Source organism: Danio rerio, chromosome 21 (assembly GCF_052040795.2).
Source record: "Danio rerio strain M-AB ecotype USA chromosome 21, GRCz13ab, whole genome shotgun sequence".
Taxonomy (NCBI): domain Eukaryota; kingdom Metazoa; phylum Chordata; class Actinopteri; order Cypriniformes; family Danionidae; genus Danio; species Danio rerio.
In genome coordinates, this window is record NC_141041.1 from 46,710,550 (window position 1) to 46,729,851 (window position 19,302).

Sequence of the window (19,302 nt, forward strand, 5' to 3'; positions counted from 1 at the left end):
TTTGCTTTTTTTTTTTTTTTTGCTTTTTTTTTGGTCAGTGAATTATTTATGTACAGCATATTTATTTTATATAATGTTGTATTTTTGTTAAATGATCACAGAATTTGGAAAAACTATAGTTTCCATCTCTGCTTTGTGTGATCGTTTAAAAAAATTAAATAATAGGCTACTATTAGTTTTAACGTGAATATTTTCCTATGGATTAAAGAAAAATGTCTTAATAAAATTTTCTTTCCATTCTAATTAGACAATTATTAAAAATTATTCACAATATCAGTCAAACAGCAGTGTTTAAATGTGTGGCATAGTCATTTTAACTTATATAACATAATTATATGTTAGTTAAGCATTTTAGTCAAGCAAAAAATGAATAAATAATAAACAAACATTAAAACATATTCCTTATTTTGCATAGAATCCTCCATTTCCATGATAATGATACAGAACTTTACTTAAAAAATAAATATATGAATAAAGAAAAATGGAAAACCCTTTAGTTTAAGTAACAGTTGACAATTTATTACTGGCTTATTACCTAAGATAGGCTATTAACTGTTAATTAGCATTTATAAAGCGTTCTTACTCTACATTCCTGATCCTACTCACAATAACTACGATTTTATTAGCACTTATAGGCTAACTACGTCTCTAATCCTGAACCCAACTAGCCTACCTACTTACTAGCAGCTATAGTTTATTGAACTAATGGTTAATGCTAAAGGAGTTAATGGTTTATTAATAGAATTAATTGCACATTAAAACAAAGTGTGGCCGAAAAATGATGATAATTAACTAAAAACCTTGCAGGGGTTTCTCATTTTAACCTAAAAATCAACATACAGTTGCTAGTTATGTTGTATGCTTAAAGAAGGATTCATCTGATGCTTGTTGTCGAACTGCTATTTCAATAAGGTGATTTAAGCCAACATTAGCACTTAACCTAAAGCCTATCATTCCATTAAATGTGTTAAATATTCTGCTGCTGTCTGCGATTGCCAGATTTTTCCTCTACTGACCATAAGCCTTACTGACATGAGAGGAAAAAAACTCCCTCTAGTGGTCAGACTCATTGCTCCAGTCAAGGGTGTTTTGAGCCATTAACTGCTGTTAAAGGAATACCTGTCAACGTTGGGATATGAAAATAAGGGATATGCCCACCATAATAAGGGGACCCCCCGTTTAAAAAAATCCCCAAATTACTAAATATGTTCATTTGGAGCTGTTTCATTTTAAATAAACAGTTAAATGGTCAGTAATATGTTATTATTATTATTATTATTTACAAAATAAAAAATAAATAGTATACATTAGCAGCTAATAAATTAGCAAATGGTTTTAAAAACTATTTTAATGAAATAGAATCAAGCTATCAAATCTTAGCCGTTTCTTCACTGTATAACATACACATTCTGGTTAAAGAGCAATGAATGAATCTCATATTTATTTATATATATATTTTTTTCGTTTCATTACATTAAATAACAGGTGTCACTTTAAAAATGCACACATCTGACATTATAATGCAAGCATTTGATTGCTTTCCTAACTGTTTATGCTCATTTAAGACAAAATTAGTTGTGTTTGAAAGAAAACCCATTAAAATCGTTTGAAAATTAAAAATTTAAATTAAAATCCTTAAATGTTATCATTATTATTTATGTGTATGTCTGTTTAAGCACACACCCAAAACCCAAACTTTTTTCTCCGCTTTTTGCTCCGCGTGTACAGAATCCGTTTAGGAAACAGTATCTACGTATCACTGTGGAGCGCGTCAGCTGACAGTCACGCACTGCTATATGACTGTTTTGAGGATTGCATATGAAGGGGAGATGGGACCTGTAATGAAAAAGAAGGGAATCCTGCTATTTTTATATTTATTTCAAAATGTTTTATGCCTAAACAAAGCGAAAACACAGAACACACTCACATTTAAGAGCCAGGGGCGGCCCCTGGTGGTTTGGTGGTATGGGTTGCATATTGGGAGGCTCGACCACCCTTCAGAGAAAGACTGAAAATACGGGAGAAATAAAAGAAAATACCTTTACGGGATGATAGCGGGATAGAACTGTAAAATACAGGAGAATCCCGGGAAAAACGGGAGGGTTGACAGGTTTGGTTAAAGGTAAGAAAGAAATTAAATTTTTGTGCATTGATATGTTGATCGTAGCAAAGTTTTACATACACAAATGTGTTGGTTAAAGTTTCTCAGTTTCAAAGCATTTAAAATTGAAGGTGAAAGTGAAAAGTGCCTCAAACTTTTGTCAGCTTATAGGGATTGTCTGCCCTGAATGTATTTTCAGTTCTAATGGCATAATTTAAGGATTTATTTATGTTATTATTATTATTATTTTATACTATTTTGTTTATTTTATGTTTCTTGGAAGGCTGCACGGTGGAGCAGTGGGTAGCACAATCGTCTCACAGCAAGAAGGTCGCTGGTTTGAGCCTCGGCTGGGTCAGTTGGCGTTTCTGTGTGGGGTTTGCATCTTCTCCGTGTTCGTGTGGGTGCTCCGGTTTCTCCTGTAGTCCAAATACATGTGCTATAGGTGAATTGGGTAAGCTTAATTGTCTGTAGTGTATGTGTGAATGAGTGTGTGTGGATGTTTCCCAGGGATGGATTGCAGCTGGAAGGGCATTCGCTGCGTAAAACAGAGGCTGGATAACTTCATTCCACTGTGGCGACCCCAGATTAATAAAAGAACCAAGCCGAAAAGAAAATGAATGAATAAACAACTGCTTTAGGTTTTTCATTCCTATCAAGAAAGTGTTTTTTAATATATGTAAGTCTTACACATTCCAGAATTTCATATCTACATCATGCCCACACGTCTGCCTTGATTCCTGCTAAGAGTGATTTCAATCTAAAATGAAAGCCAGGTATCCTTGACTTCCTGAAAGCAACCTGGGGATGGAAGTGAAACTGAGATGAGCGAGTCTTCGAGATGCTGAAGAGTGATTATCTTTCCCCGCTCGCATGTCTACATCTCATGCAGAGCAGTGTGGCATCTTTAGAAGAAAACAAATGGAAAACATCCTCGAGAGACATGGATAGACCCCTGACGCTATTCAAACTAGCACGTCGAAGGCACGCAGAGAATGTAAATCGCATACAAAATGGCTTGAGGTCCGCTTGGTTTAAACATGTACTCCAAAAACAGAGGCACTCCTGGACCAATTGGTTGTTGTGAACCACAGTGAATGATGAGATGGTGGGATTCTGTGAGCTTTTACTTATTTAAAGATACCATGAATAAAAACTAAGGGTTTATGGCTTGTAGACTGTAGCTGAGCCCCATTATGTGTTTTTGAGAATGACCTACAATGCAGTGTGTAACACAGGTAATTGGATTGAAATATCCAGCTAAGGCTTAAATCTGAAAGTGCGCCCTGTTTAAAACTATTGATTCATCTATAAAAGTTGATTCATAGTGGTTCCAATGAATCGGTGGGGTAACGAATGTTTAGCTGTGTTGGCGTGACGTCGATACGAAATTGAAGCCCGGGAAAATTTAAAGGCCCGGCCCCTCCCACAAACACTGCAGAAAGAAAAAGAGAGAGAGAAACACTGTAGCAGATCCTGGTTGAGTCAAATTGCGTAGACGCTGTGTTCTGAAGTGTGAGGGAAAGTTAGTATTATTTTCCCTACCAAAAGAGTGAAGAGTCAGTAGTTGAGGTTTATTTTTTATTTTTTCACATAAATCCACCAGAGGTCGCTGTCAACTGTCTGACTGACTGACTCATCGACTGACCCACCCTCCTCCTTCCCTAAACCCAACCAATAGTGTTTTTAAAAGCAACGATTGATCCGCCCACCCTCTTTTCTAAACCCAACTGACAATTTTCAAAAGCAATCCATAAAAAAGCCCTCGTCTGATTTTTAAAACATATTCAGATTTTACCGCATTCTCTCCCTGTTATTTACTTATTAATTATTTCTCTTACCCACTTTCTCAAGTAGTTCTTACCCGTACTTGAACTCCGCTATTGTGGTCAACTCCTCTCTGCCTTTCAAGTCCACCAACGGTCTTGGTTGGAAATTTAGTTCTGTGAATGATAATATATTATTATTTCATCATACTTTAAAGTGGATGTTCATCTTTTTGAAAAGCCTATTTAATAAGGGTGTCACGATCCTCCAAATCCTCGATTCGATTACATTTTCGATTCTAAAGGCAAGATTCGATTCGATTTTCGATTATGAATAATTAATTAATTAATGACCAATTAATTATTTGTAGCCTACCGTTTAAACTACCTGACCTGCATGGTCTGTTTTACCCATAAACAAATCATACAGTAAATGAATAAAGGCAAGATACACACATAATTACCACCTGTCAATCACTTTTTTCTGCGGGACTCGTGAATAGGCAGTGATCTGTGTCGTTATAATGGCGTCGGTAAAAAAGACGCACAACCAACAGGAACCAGCCAACAGTATCTGAGGTGTTCGCTAAAATGACTAAGTACAAGTGAGTGAAAGATTGAAGCAGTCCTCTGACTGCCTGGACCTGCTGTCTCGAGCGCATGGCTGTGTGTGCGTCTGTGTGGTCACGTGATGTGCATTTTCAGAGGTAGTGAGGAAGGAGGGCAGCTCAGAAATGCTACACACCAGTGTGGATGTGGATCGTTGTCGTTCTAAAATGCCATTTAAAAACAAAGACAGTGTAAACAGGGCCTGAGTGTGTACTTTTCGCGAGCGGATTTGCAACGGGGGCGGGATCGCGATGCCGGTGTTGTCTATCCGGACGAACCGTACGTAATACGTACATAGCAGAGCTTGCAAAACTGTGGTTTTTTTTGTCGACAACACGAACGTTGTCAACTTAACTCACTGGAAATCCAAAATGCTTCCACACCGGCGACTTCATTGAAAGAGGAGAGGGTTTAAGCTCTGTCGACGGGTCTCCTGCGTCTGCCGTTTAACAAGCACTTCAACAAGCCTGTTTTTTTCCCGCTTGGCAAGCCAAGCTGACATGACATGGGGGCGTGGCAGCATTGACGATTCTATTTTTTGATTCGATAATCGAAATTGATCATAAATTTCGATCGATTTCGATTAAAAATCGAAATCGTGACAGCCCTACTATTTAAGCATGCAGTCCACTTTTATTTCCACCTGTCTGCTGCTTTAGTCGTCACAGCTCATGTTTAGTGAAGGACCTGTGATGGACTGATGGTTCCCATGGTGCCATTATGTGTTTTCATGACGCAGTTTTTCTGAGTCACAGCTCTGACTCTGCAGTTGACCATGACTACATTTATTCACACATCTGACATGTCTTTGCCCAGGTATATGATGTCTTTGTCACATCTCCCTGTTGATGACAAAAATATATTTGCTTATTTCATACCCAGTGCAATCAGAGCTCTAGGTAAGATGAGCAGGTCTTTATTGCTGTCTGTGAATCCTGATCACTGTGAATTTACTAGCAGCTGTGCAGCCATTGTATACACTATAGCCACAAAACAGCAGCTGCGCACACTCAGATTTTTCTTTAATAAAGCCGGTTCTGTAAAACCTCTAACCCAATGAAAGCAGTTCAGATCATAGAGGAAAGAAGAATAGCATAGATAGAAGGTTCACTTGCAAAGAAAACGTGTTTGTTCCCTCCTCCTGATTTGCAGGCTAAATTAGATTCAAATGATTGTTTTTCCACATGAAGAGTGACTTTGGCACCTCATTCAGATGAGTGATACTTTCTAAATGGAGTTCATCTAAATACGCTTCAGTGATTTTCATTTTTCAGTTAAATGTTGTCATGTTTGAGTCGTGTGGTACAAAGTCTATATGACTACTCAAATATTAGACAAATTGGTCTTTTTTGACAAAATTTTATGTTGTGCTACCGTCCAAACACTTTGCACAGTAATAATAAATAATTTATATATATATATATATATATATATATATATATATATATATATATATATATATATATATATATATATATATATATATTCCCTTTTGTTACAGCCTTATTCCAAAATGAATTAAATTCATTTATTTTCTCAAAATTCTACACACAATACCCCATAATGACAGTGTGAAAAAAGTTTTTTGGAATTGTTGCAAATTTATTAAAGATAAGAAACCTGAAAAAATCACATGTACATCCGTATTCAAAGCCTTTGCTGTGAAGCTCTAAATTTAGCTCAGGTGCATTTTGTTTCCACTGATCATTCTTGAGATGTTTCAGCAGCTTCATTGGGCTTCATTGGAGTTCACTTGTGTTAAATTCAGTTGATTGGATATGATTTGAAAAGGCATACACCTACCCTAAATAAGGTCCCAGGATCGATAGTTCATGTCAAAGCACAAACCAAGCATGAAGACAAAGGAATTGTCTTTAGACCTTCAAGACAGAATTGTCTCAAGGCACAAGGCTGGGGAATGTTACAGAAAAAATTCTGCTGCTCTGAAAGTTCCAATGAGCACAGTGGCCTCCATCATACATAAGTGGAAGATGTTTGGAACCACCAGGACTTTTCCTAGAGCTGGCCGGCCATCTAAGCTGAGTGATCGGAGGAGAAGGGCCTTAGGAAGGTGATCAATAACACAATGGTCACTCTGTCTGAGCTCCAGTGTTCTTCTGTGGAGAGAGGAGAACCTTACAGAAGGACAACCATCTGTGCAGCAATCCACCAATCAGGCCTGTATGGTAGAGTGGCCAGACGGAAGCCTCTCCCCACCTGGAATTTGCCAAAAGGCATCTGAAGGACTCTCAGACCATAAGAAACTATATTCTCTGGTCTGATGAGACTAAAATTGAACTCTTTGGAGTGAATGCCAGGCATTACGTTTAGAGAACACCAGGCACATCAACAGGCTAAAACTATCAGTATCATGCTGTGGGGATGTTTCTCAGCTGCAGGAACTGGAAGACTAGTCAGGATAGAGTGAGAGATGAATGCAGTGATGCAAGGGCGTAGGTTTGCGCTTGACTTTGGTGGGGACTGGGGACGAGTCACCCCCGCCAAGAATGAATATATATATATATATATATATATATATATATATATATATATATATATATTGCTATTTATTATTTAACTGCTATTAAAATGTATTATTAAGTAATCCTCTCTTCTTACAATTTATTAAGTTAAATTAAATAGTCATGCCTGTAGCCAAGGGGGGTCAGGTGGTTTGAAAAACCAAAAGTTGGATTATAATTATTATGTTTGAATTTATCTTATTATTCAAATGGCCAAATTTTCACTGAGGAAGGTAGAATGCGCCGACCAGTTTTTTATTTGCCTTTAGACTTCAGTTTTTAATTTAAATCAAGTTTTAACAGATTTCCCAAAGAAAATTATGATTAAAAAAAATGTAATTTAAAAATAAGTATATTTACATAATTGAAGAGTTTAGATGCAAAAACCTCTAAATGCCATTTAATATTTTCTTCTAAAATTAGCATTTTTCTCCAACTCCTGTGTGTGGACTCAGTGATTTTACTTTTATAGTCTCAAATACATTCTTTTCATTGCCTTTAAAGTGAAAAACTGAACATAAATATACGAGGCTGAGAAAAATGCTCATTATACATGGCATTTAGAGGTTTTGGCATCTGAACTCTTCATTTCTTTATTCTAAGAATTTAAAGTCCTAATTTCTAATTCGAAGTATTTTTATTATTTATAAAACTATAATAAAACTTACAGTTTAAATGTGTAAATAAAGCAATTTGACAAAATGGTATGGTAATAGTTTTGGTACATCAAAAAGTGTAGTTATAATAACTATCCAACAAGATTATCCAGCAAAAATTAGTTCTTAACATGTCACTAAAATGTATTATTTATATCTCGACTAAATCAAGTGAATAACTGCAAAAAGGTTCAGTTTTTCAGAAAACAAATAACCTGTCCTTTTAATAAGCTGGCAACAGGCCTGAAAGTGGCATGTTAAAAAAATGTTTATTAACTGATAAAGGGAGAGTTTAATAAAGACTTTCGTTCATTTTTCGTACAAATTAAACATGTCTCATAGTATTATTAAAATATGGAGCACAGGCTGTAGTTTTTCTGACAAATTGTTTCAACGGAAATTGGAGATGTTGAGAAATTGGAGACAAACTCACTAAGAGATTAGGAGAACTGGCAGGATCATATACGTTTAAATGTAGGTGTTTATTCTGCAGTTAGTTTTCAGGGAATATTGTTTACAGACTATATCAGTCTGCTTTAATGTTACACTGACCGTAAAAGCGGTTAAAACACTAGCATAACGGCATTATCATGATGAAGTCATTCAGTAGCGAACTTGAGTTTATGTGACTTACACTTTTCGTTGGAAAAAGCTCTTTATGTCCACCACTTTTTGCTACCTCCATTCTCACTTATGCGTGTCTGTCATACCTCACACATCGGGAAATTCCCCCCACACAGTTGTTTTGGCGCTGTTTGTTTCTGAAACTATGATCTGAAAGCAGCCACTCACATGACAGCAGGGAAAGGCACAGCCAATCAATGTTCATATGTGTTTGGGGGCGGTGCGACTCGATGAGAGAACCTGATTTAACCCTTTCGGCATGTCTAGGTTTTTACTAACAGCGCGATGTTTTTAAGTGAATTAAATTATTGGTGGGGACATTTCGATATTTTGTGGATATAGGTGGGGACACTATCCATCCTAAATCTACAGAGACATCCTGAATGAAAACCTGCTTCAGAGTGCCTTTGACCTCAGACTGGGGCGACGGTTCATCTTCCTGCAGAACAATGACCCAAAGGACACCGCCAAAATGTTAATGGAGTGGCTTCACAACAACTCGGTGAATGTCCTTGAGTGGCCTAGCCAGAACCCAGACCTAAATCCTATTGAACATCTCAGGAGAGATGTGAAAATGGCTGTACACTGTCGCTTCCCATCCAACCTGATAGAGCTTGAGAGGTACTGCAAAGAGGAATCGGCAAAAATTCCCAACGACAGGTGTGCAGAGCTTGTGGCATCATATTCAAAAAGACTTGAGGTAATCGCTGCCAAAGGTGCATCAACAAAGTATTGAGCAAAGTCTGTGTATACTGAGGTACATGTGATTTTACGGGCTTTTTATTTGTAATAAATTTGCAACAATTTCAAAAACTCAGTTTCACATTGTCATTATGGGCTTTTGTGTGTAGAATTTTGAGGAAATAAATTAATTTAATCTATTTTGGAATAAAGCTGTAACATAAAAACGTGTCGAAAAAGTGAAGCGCTATGAATACTTTCCGGATGCACTGTGTATATCGGAAGGCATCAGTGTTTAAACTTGAAGAGTTAAGAAACCCATATTGACTCCAATTGTCATCCACAACAAATGGAAACGTTCCTGAAAAAAGGAACAAATGGTCTCTAAATATATGTTAACATACCCATATTTAAATCTAAGTCAAAGAAAGTCCAATGGGTTTAAAACATCACGAGGGCGAGTAAACAATGACTTTCCGGCATGAGTAAACTCTTCTATTCATAGAGCTTGATTATCTTGACAAAACATCAACCCACAGAAGCATCGTCACACCTAGCATACATTTCCCGCTGCTGTGCCTCTCTGGTAACCATGCCGACCACAGATGGCCAATCCAATCCATTCCAATCAGAGCAGTGGCCTCGGACTCTCTCGCAAGGAATTATTAATAGCCGACAACCCCAGAGCCACATCAATCATCAGTTGAGCTCTCATATTCATCCGGCTTGATGAAGCTCTCGTTGGACAGCCGAACGACTCTCCGCAATGAAACATGACCTGGCAGCATCTGGAGGTCATGCCTGAAAAGGCTCTTGTGCACAACCTCTCTTATCCGCATGAGTGTGTGTGATGGTTTTGTGTGTATGTCTGAGTGGCGACCCCTAGGAGAAACGTTTGCCAGTTTGTGTCACGGTGCAGTGATAATGAGAAATTCAGTGTCGCCTCTAGCTTTGAATTCAATCTACATTATATGTCTGGAGTGTTTCTGGTTTTTAATGCGGCCCTTGAGGCAATGGGTGGATATTAGTCATGGGAAGTTCAGATCATGGCGATGCGGTGGCGCAGTAGGTAGTGCTGTCGCCTCACAGCAAGAAGGTCGCTGATTGGAGCCTCAGCTGGGTCAGTTGGCGTTTCTGTATGGAGTTTGCATGTTCTCCCCGTGGGTTTCCTCCGGGTCCAAAGACATGTGGTATAAGTGAATTGGGTAGGCTAAATTGTCCGTAGTGTATGAGTGTGTATGGATGTTTCCTAAAGATGGGTTGCAGCTGGAAGGGCATCCGCTGAGTAAAACATGTGCTGGAAAAGTTGGCGGTTCATTCCGCTGTGACGACCCCAGATTAATAAAGGGACCAAACCGAAAATGAATGAATGAATAAATCAAAACAAAGTCACACATTCTAATGTACCATTAAACCACCTTAAGCGCTGATTATGGCATGCATTCACCATATTCATTTCAATATGCTTCTGCAAAGTCACAACATTTATTCTCATCCAGTGTTGCATTAATTCATTATTATTTTCAGGATCTTGTATTGACAATGAGAGTCTTCTTCAGCACATTCACTGTAAAAAATGTTACTTAGATCTAACTTATAAAAAGTGAGGCAAGTGGTTGCATCGGATGTTTTAGGTTGATTCAACTTCCAGCCTTTTTTAAGTATTTTAAACACTAAAACATTGCTTAAAACAAATGCAATAAAATTAAGTTGAGCCAAATAATATTTCTAAAATTACTCAAATCAGATAAACTTACTTTTTTTGTTAAACTTAACTTACTTATACATTGCTATATGTTGACTGTACTCATTTTAATTAAGTATTATGAACTTAATGATCTAAATAAAATTAACCATGCATATGTCATTTAAAACGAATTTAATTGACTTCTGGCTGTAACCTCAGAAAATAAATCGGCATTTCTATATTGTAAGCACAATATACACTAGTAAACACAGATAAACAGACTTTCCTGTCAATAACAATTAAATAAGAATGGGAAGATGGATTAAAGACCATAACATGTATTCAATATCAATCAATGTTCCTTTTAATAGTGACTACAAAATAGGCCATTAATGTGGCTACACATACACAATACATAAATAAAAACATTAATAATACCAGATCCTATTGAGAAATCATCCAAGGCAACTCAGTGAGGAGATTTGCATATTTTGATGAAGATTTTGGATGCATAATGTCCAGTCCCACAAAGAGTCTCTAATACATCTTAAATGTATACAGTTTTGATGGATACTTGAAGTCGAGGACATCGGTAAGTCCAAACAGGAGCCATCATGCATTTGACAGGTTTGGCAAACCTCTGACAGTCCTATGATAATCCAAACTGTGTTGGGCTGATGGCAAATTTTTCCCGTGGGCAGCCGCATGCACCTCTGATTCCTCACAACTCTATTGGTAGAGACAAAAAGAAACAGGAGTTCAGGTGGTTGCTACCAAACAACATTAAATAGCTAAATACTAAATAGAAAATAACTACAAGTGAAGTTACAAAAGTCCAGTGAGAATGATGCATGGATGAAACACCTTAGTTTATCAGTTAAAAATTACCTTAGTTAAAATTACCTAACTTTTATTTAAAAAATAAAAAAAGGTTATAGAGGTTGTGTAATTACATTATTCCAGGTGTTTTTAGTTATCAAATTTTAAAGAAAACTGTGATTTTACTCAGTGTAACAGTGCATGTCATTGTGGTTTCCTGTCAATCACAGAATTGTTAAAATTTAGGTATTACATTTTTTTGTTTATTTTGGCAACTTATAAAGCATAAGAATGTGTATTTAATTTAGATATTAAAACTGTTTGAAAACGGATAAGAAAATTATAGAATACAAATTCTATAATTTAATTGTCATCTTCATTTTGCACCAAACTTTGCACGTCATAATACAAATTTTATTAAATAAATAAATAAATACATTGCCATTTTACACATTACATTAAGGTTTACATTAAATTTTTGCTAAAGCTACATTTAATTGACTTTTTCTTCAAATTTAATGTCACTGGCAAATGACAGTTCAGTGATTCAGTGTTATCAGTTAGCTTTATTGAAAGACTGACAGATAATAAGAAACTGCATTAGGATATTTTTATACTGTTTTTACTGTTGCACACATAAAAAAAATCTTCAGATATCAAATGTAAGTTAATTCTATGGAGCCCACTATTGTTTGCAATTTTACCAATGTTTTACTTACCTGCAAATAATTATAGCTGTAATTGTATCTAATGTTTTTCTTACCTGGATGTGAAGTTTGAAGATCCACAGGTAACAAAATCACTTTGGTATCTAAAGACCAAGAACATGCATTTTAGAATGAGGTGCATACAATTTAAATGGTTCTGTAAACATCAGTAGTAAATGTAATTTAAGTTAAAATAAATTGTAAATCTGTAATTTATTCACTATGCAGCATTAAAAAACTTATGGACTAAATCTCTAAAACACAAACTTTAAGTTATACTTTCTCTTACGTTAAACACAAACTACTTAACTGTTGCATACGTTTCTGAATTTAATATCCATCCTTAATGTGCTGCTATAACTTAGGTGAGCTAACTTTAGCTAAGTTAGCGCTAACAAACTGAACCCCCACACCCCGACCGCCCACCAGTGACCTTGTTAATCGGTTCTGCAACGTTAGTTTTACCTACTAAGTGTTTTAAAACTACTTTCACTATTTTTCTCAATAATATCACTTTTAATCGTTAGTATAAACTAGCGTTGGTTAGCGTTAGCCAACTTAGCTTTCCATGTGAGAGCAGTCTAACTGTTAACATACCTGAGGCTACAGTACAATTTACAAAGCTAAAACCTCACCTGCCTAGCGAAGACAGCAGTTTTGCATGACTTTACAATTATCATTCGGCTAAATTTGCAACTTACCGTGTTAATCAGATCCGCTGCTGGGAGCAGTTAATGTCGACCATTGCAGAAGCTGCGTCTGCCTGCTAAATCCCGGGCAATGAAAAATGAGTCACGCCAAACTATTAAAATCACGTTTTATGAACACCTGCCCACATCGACAGCTGCTCTAATAAATTGTCTGTGTCAACTCACTTTTATAACATTTATTCTACACAATAACCACGTACAAAAATCTACTCAAATAAATTGCATTAGTTTTATTTAAAATATACAGTTATATAAAAACTGATATATTTTAAGTAAAGAGGAAGCAAATTTTATTTTTTTGGTATAAAACAAATAAAATTAACTAGATTGCAATTATTTAAAGTAGATAGAACCAACTTTGTGAGTGTAGCACTTTTTACAGTGTTCCTAAGATTCTCAATAGGGTTAAGCTCTGGACTGTGTATACTCTATAACCACTCTTTCATAATTTGAGGCTGCTAAATACTGACATTGTCATGCCTGTTCCATCAGGTAAGAATGAAGAACTCTGCAATATAGCATTATTGCCATTTTTTTATTTTTTTTTGTTAAGTGAGTTGACGTTCCCTTATCGAGTTGATTACAACATTATGTATGAAGCAAGCCCACTGTTAAAATGGCCCACTTTACAGCAGAAAAAAGGTGTTTACAGCCTGGTACAAAATTTTTTTTGTTAATATAGCTAATACTACTCTTCATGACAACTGTGAGGGGGGTGAATTTTTTTATAACTCATCCGTTTCCTTTATATTAAGTTATATTAAGTTTGCATAATTAAGGGCGTGGCCACTTGATTGACAGCTAGGTCTTGCTGGTCGCCGTCACGTCACCTCAGCTGACTCCGGCAGGTTAGCCACTGAACTCAGCATATTCATTGTATTTCTGTGTTGTTTTATGTGGCTTTACACAGTCAACTGCCTTTTGGACTTGTTTCCTATAATTATCAGATGGCATGGCATGCTGAGTGCTCTTAATTGTGCTTAAAAACCATTCACGTGGCCCCCATTTCCCATAAGAGTAAAGTTACATACTTATGTACCATCTCTATAAATGTATTTGTTTTATTTAAGATCATTTATCGTTTATATTTATATTTAGAGCTGTAATGCACTCCAGAATCTGACAGATTGATTAGCTGTAGGCTCTAGAACAGTCATCTGAAGCGTTGTCATACAGTGTTATGCTGGATTTCATCAATAGTCTTGCATTTACTAACACAGACTATATCTGAAGTGTTTGGAAGTAATTTGCGTTTTCCTCCTGTTGAAAAACGTCATAAGAACAATGTTTAGTGGCTCAATGTATTACAGCAGTGTTTTTAAAAGTCTAAATACTTTATTGATATAGTGTAAAACCAAGCACAAGTGGTCAGAACACAAACGAGTCGCAGGTGATAAAGTATTAAGCGTTCTCCCAAAGTAAAGTGTGTCTGAACCAGGTCCAAGCAAAATGCCAGCGGTGGCTGTAGCTCCGCTCACTGTCCGCCTCTTTGCCCTTGTTTGGTATCCCGCCGTGGGTGTGACGACGCGCAAACAAAATGTTGATGGTTGGCCGCGACTACTTGTGGCTTCTTTTGCGCTCTTCAAAAACCTATGGGTGACGTCACGGATGCTCCGTCCATATATTTTACAGTCTATGGTATGAAGGACCTATAAAACTTAGTTGGGATCATGTATTAGCAATTATTATTGAAATAGATTACCAATGCTATAATAGTACAAAATTACAAGTGTAATTGTATTGTAATATGCTATTCTAGCATTTAATAGGGGGTGTTGATTAGCAAAATTAATATTACTAATCCAACCCAGCTCATTCTGAAAATGTAGTCTTGTGGAAGTTTCTGGAGACTGCGAATTATCTAGCCAGAGGTATGTTTAGCTGCATTTCATTTTTAAGTGAACGATACGGGGCGGTATGACGCCGCTACTTTTCGCGATTACCAGCTGACCGCTTACCTCCATGTGGAGGGCTTTCCCGCCGCAACCAGTTTGTCCAGTTAGCTCGTCGTGTACGTTGGGGGACTTGAGACGCAGAGAGGAGCTGACCACGACGACGACCAGATTCGAGTCTGGGGAAGAGCGGTTCCAGAAATCAGGTAAGAAAAAAGACAGAATCCAAAAAATATAGTGAACAAGTTCATAACAGGGTGAGAATGTGGTAAAATCCGAAAACGCGGTAAAAATCAGACGAGAGCTTTTCTTTTTCTCGACAGCTTTTGTAAATTGTTGATTGGGTTTAGGGAAGTAAGCGGGTAAGCAGGTCAATTGTTAAAAATAGTTGGGTTTAGGGAAGGAGGAGGGTGAGTCGGTCGATTGGCCGGTCACCCAGGCAATCCTTCAGTCAGTCAGATAGTCGGTCATTCAACAGTGGCCTCTGGTGGGTTTACGCGAGAACAGCGCAAGCACGAACAGCACTCGCGAGAGTCATTACAAATATAAAAGGTGCACACAGCGGCCTGTCGTGGATTCGCGAGAAAAAATAACTGCAAAAATACATACCTCCCGGGACGTACTTCGCGGTCTCCAGAAACGTCCACGGGACTACGTTTTCAGAATGAGCCTGGGTTGTACTAATCTACTTTTTAACTCAAGCTAATTCTAATAATATTTATTTGACCTTAAAGGGGACCTACTGTTAACCTTTTTACAACATGTAAAATAAATCTCTGATCTCCCTAGAGAGTGTATGTGAAGATTCAGCTCAAAACACACCACAGATAATGTTTAATAACTTTATAAAACTGTCCCTTTTAGGATTTGATCCTAGTTTTGCTGTTTTGTTGACTGTCGCTTTAAATTCAAATGAGATTGTGTTCTTTTCAAATAAGGGCGGAGCTACAGATGCATGTGTGTCAGTATAGTGGAAGATTCAAATACAAGACTATCGCTCTATGCTAATGAGGGAGAGATGGTCACTAATGGGCGGGGCTTCCCCTCTCTATGATGACATGCACAAAAGGAGAATGGCAATCAAAGTGTGATTTTTTATCAAGTGTGATTATAGTAAATACAATTAATATATCTTTACCATTAGAAGCTGGTTATATTCACAGACTGTTGCCACACAACTGTGTTAAAACCCCTTACAAAAGGGATTTATGCAAATAGGCCCCGTTTAAATCACAAGTGCAGATATGATATCCAAACTTTCACGATTGTAAGTTTGAGATTTTGGCCTTATATTTTTAATACTTCTATTTCATACTTCTATATTTCTAAGTCAGTGTAAAGAGCAGATGCTAGACTAAATCCCAATGGAGGGGAGAAAAGTCGACCAAATACTTCTTTAACAACATTACAAAACAAAATCTCCATCCAAAAAGAAATATCAGGAGCAAAAGATAACACAAACATACAAACCACCAGTGATAACCATCCATAAACTGAACAAACAGAAGATCTTCAATACTGGATGGGTGATTAGTGGAAAAGAACACCTTGGTTAATTAAATGAGTTGTCATAGAAACTAAAGAGTAGCGGGAAAGAGAACAATGGAAACTAGGTCAAACACAACAAATATCCTCTGTGATGCCTGCGCTTCTTTATCAGGGCTGGAGTCTAAATGAAATAAGGTAAAGGATGTACTCACCTGTTGATCAAGTCAGCCTGAGCAAGCAACAAATGCTTGGTAATATTCCACGTGTTAATTGTTTGTTTATAGCACCATTCACACATTGGTTCTATACGGTCTGTTGTTTTGCCTGCAGGAAAAAAAATGATAACATCTTCATTATCATAAATCTTTTTCTTTTTACATTTAGCTCTCACTGTATAAATGTTATAATACATTTTATCAAATTAATATTACATAAAAAAAACCTTTTACTACCTATAGGGAAATATTTGTTTTAATGTTTTAAATCTTAGAAATATACTCACGTGTCCCTTTATTAGGTGCGCTTTACTAGTACCGGGTTGGACCCTGTTTTGCCTTCAGAACTGTCTTAATCCTTTGTAGCATAGATTTAACAAGGTACAGGAAATATTCCTCAGAGATTTTGGTCCATATTGACATGATAGCATCACACAATTGCTGCAAATTTGTCGGCTGCACATCCATGATGTGAATCTCCCGTTCCACCACATCCTAAAGTTGCTCTATTGGATTGAGTTCTGGTGACTGTGAAGGCCATTTGAGTACAGTGAACTCATTTTCATGTTTAAAAACCAGTTTGGATTGAGGTAGGTATAGACGTTAATAACTGTGATGGTTGAGTTAAGGGTTATGGTAGGTGTAGACACTAATAAATATGATGGTTGGGTTTAGGGTTGTGGAAGGTGTAGATCACAGGTGTCAAACTCAGTTCCAAAAGGGCCGCAGCTCCGCACAGTTTAGTTCCAACCCTAATTAAACACACCTGATCAAACTAATTGAGTCCTTCAGGCTTGTTTGAAACCTACAGGTAAGTGTGTTGGAGCAGGGTTGGAACTAAACTGTGCAGGGTTTCGGCCCTCCAGGAACCCCTGGTGTAGATGTTAATAAATGATGGTTGGGTTTAGGGTTAGGATATTTGTAGTCATTAACAACTGTGATTGTTGGACTTAGGTTTGGAGAAGATGTAGACGGTAATAACTGCGATGGTTGGGTGTAGGGTTGGGGTAGGCGTAGATGTTAATAACTGATGGTTGGGTGTAGGGTTGGGGTTGTTGTAGACATTAATAACTGTGATGGTTGAGTTAAGGTTTGGGGTAGGTGTAACATTAATAACTGTGATGGTCGGGTTTAGGGTTGGGGTAGGTGTAGACATTAATAACTGTGATGGTTGAATTAAGGGTTGTGGTAGGTTTAGGCATTAATAACTATGATGGTCGGGTTTAGGGTTAGGATAGTTGTTGTCATTAATAACTGTGATTGTTGGACTTAGGTTTGGAGAAGATGTAGACGGTAATAACTGCGATGGTTGGGTTAAGGGTTGGGGTAGGTGTAGGCATTAATAACTGTGATGGTTGGGTTTAGAGTTGAGGTCGGTGTAACATAAATAACTGTGAAGGTTGATTTAAGGGTTGGGGTAGGTGTATACATTGATAACTATGATGGTCAGGTTTAGGGTTGGGGTAGTTGTAGACATTAATAACTGTGATGGTTGAGTTAAGGGCTGGGGTTGTTGTAGACATTAATAACTATGACGGTTGGGTTTAGGGTTGGGGTAGGTGTAGATGTTAATAATTGATGGTTGGGTGTAGGGTTGGGGTAGGTGTAGATGTTAATAACTGATGGTTGGGTGTAGGGTTGGGGTTGTTGTAGACATTAATAACTGTGATGGTTGAGTTAAGGTTTGGGGTAGGTGTAACATTAATAACTGTGATGGTCGGGTTTAGGGTTGGGGTAGGTGTAGACATTAATAACTGTGATGGTTGAATTAAGGGTTGTGGTAGGTTTAGGCATTAATAACTATGATGGTTGGGTTTAGGATTGGGGTAGGTGTAGACATTATTAACTGTGATGGTTGGGTTTAGAGTTGAGGAAGGTGTAGACATTATTAACTGTGATGGTTGGGTTTAGAGTTGAGGAAGGTGTAGACATTATTAACTGTGATGGTTGGGTTTAGAGTTGAGGAAGGTGTAGACATTTGTCAGGGTTCTGCCACTCGGGTCTTTGTAAGTTCTTGTTTTGGTAGCAGAGCTCTGACACTACCCATGTCTGGTCCTGTTTCTGTCTCTGTGTGCGCGCTCGCCGTCAAGGGTGTACGCAGAGTGTGCGCGCTGCCGCTTGATGTGGCCGCGCACGCACTGCGTCTGTCAGACGCGCGCTCTTGTACTAGTGTTTGTGTTTGTTCTGTCAGCAGCGCGCCCCTTTATTCTCGGCGCCTCCGTCTAGTTGGTTTCAGTTTTGGTTGGCGCTGAGATGAAGCATGCGCGTTGCTTATGTGTGAGCGCACGGTAAGGTGTTCATCTATCGTGTGCTTGTGTCTTGCGTCTTTTGTCAAAGCACGTGGCCCGATGTTTACATTGTGGTCACGTGCTTTTTGTTGTGTGCTTAAGTGTTGTGCTCGTCTTGTCATGAACATGCGGTTGATGAGTTCTCTCATTGGCCGCATGTTCTTGTCCTGTGTCATTTGAGCGCATGGCTTGTGTTGTCTCTCTGTGTCATGCGCTCTCCCGTCTATTGTGAAGTCCCACCCTCCTTGTTAACCCATTATTAGTTAATTATGTTCATCTGTTTTTTTTTTGTTAATTTCCTACAGTTTATAAACCCCTTATGTCTGCTGTCCTGTGCGAGTTCGTCATCATATGTTGTCGATGTTTACCTGTCCTGCTGTGTCCAGCCCTGCCTTGTCGTGCCTGCCCAGTCAAGTTTGTTTGTTTGTTTGTTTGTTTTATTGTTTGTTGTAGTAGTGTTTTCCCCCTCGGGGTTGTTTATTTTTGCCTTTTATTTTATTTTTTAATTAATTAATCCTTCTTCACTCTGCGCTTGGG

At 37.6% G+C, this 19,302-nt stretch overlaps 1 long non-coding RNA gene across 1 annotated transcript; it reads right to left on the minus strand.

Annotated features, from left to right (window-relative positions):
• Positions 1-10,987: 10,987 nt before the first annotated feature.
• Positions 10,988-12,947, minus strand: LOC147838967 (uncharacterized). The gene is made up of 3 exons (XR_015520785.1): positions 12,874-12,947; positions 12,229-12,276; positions 10,988-11,375 (listed from the first exon to the last, which is right to left on the minus strand). It is a non-coding gene; the product is annotated as an uncharacterized LOC147838967 (long non-coding RNA).
• Positions 12,948-19,302: the final 6,355 nt, after the last annotated feature.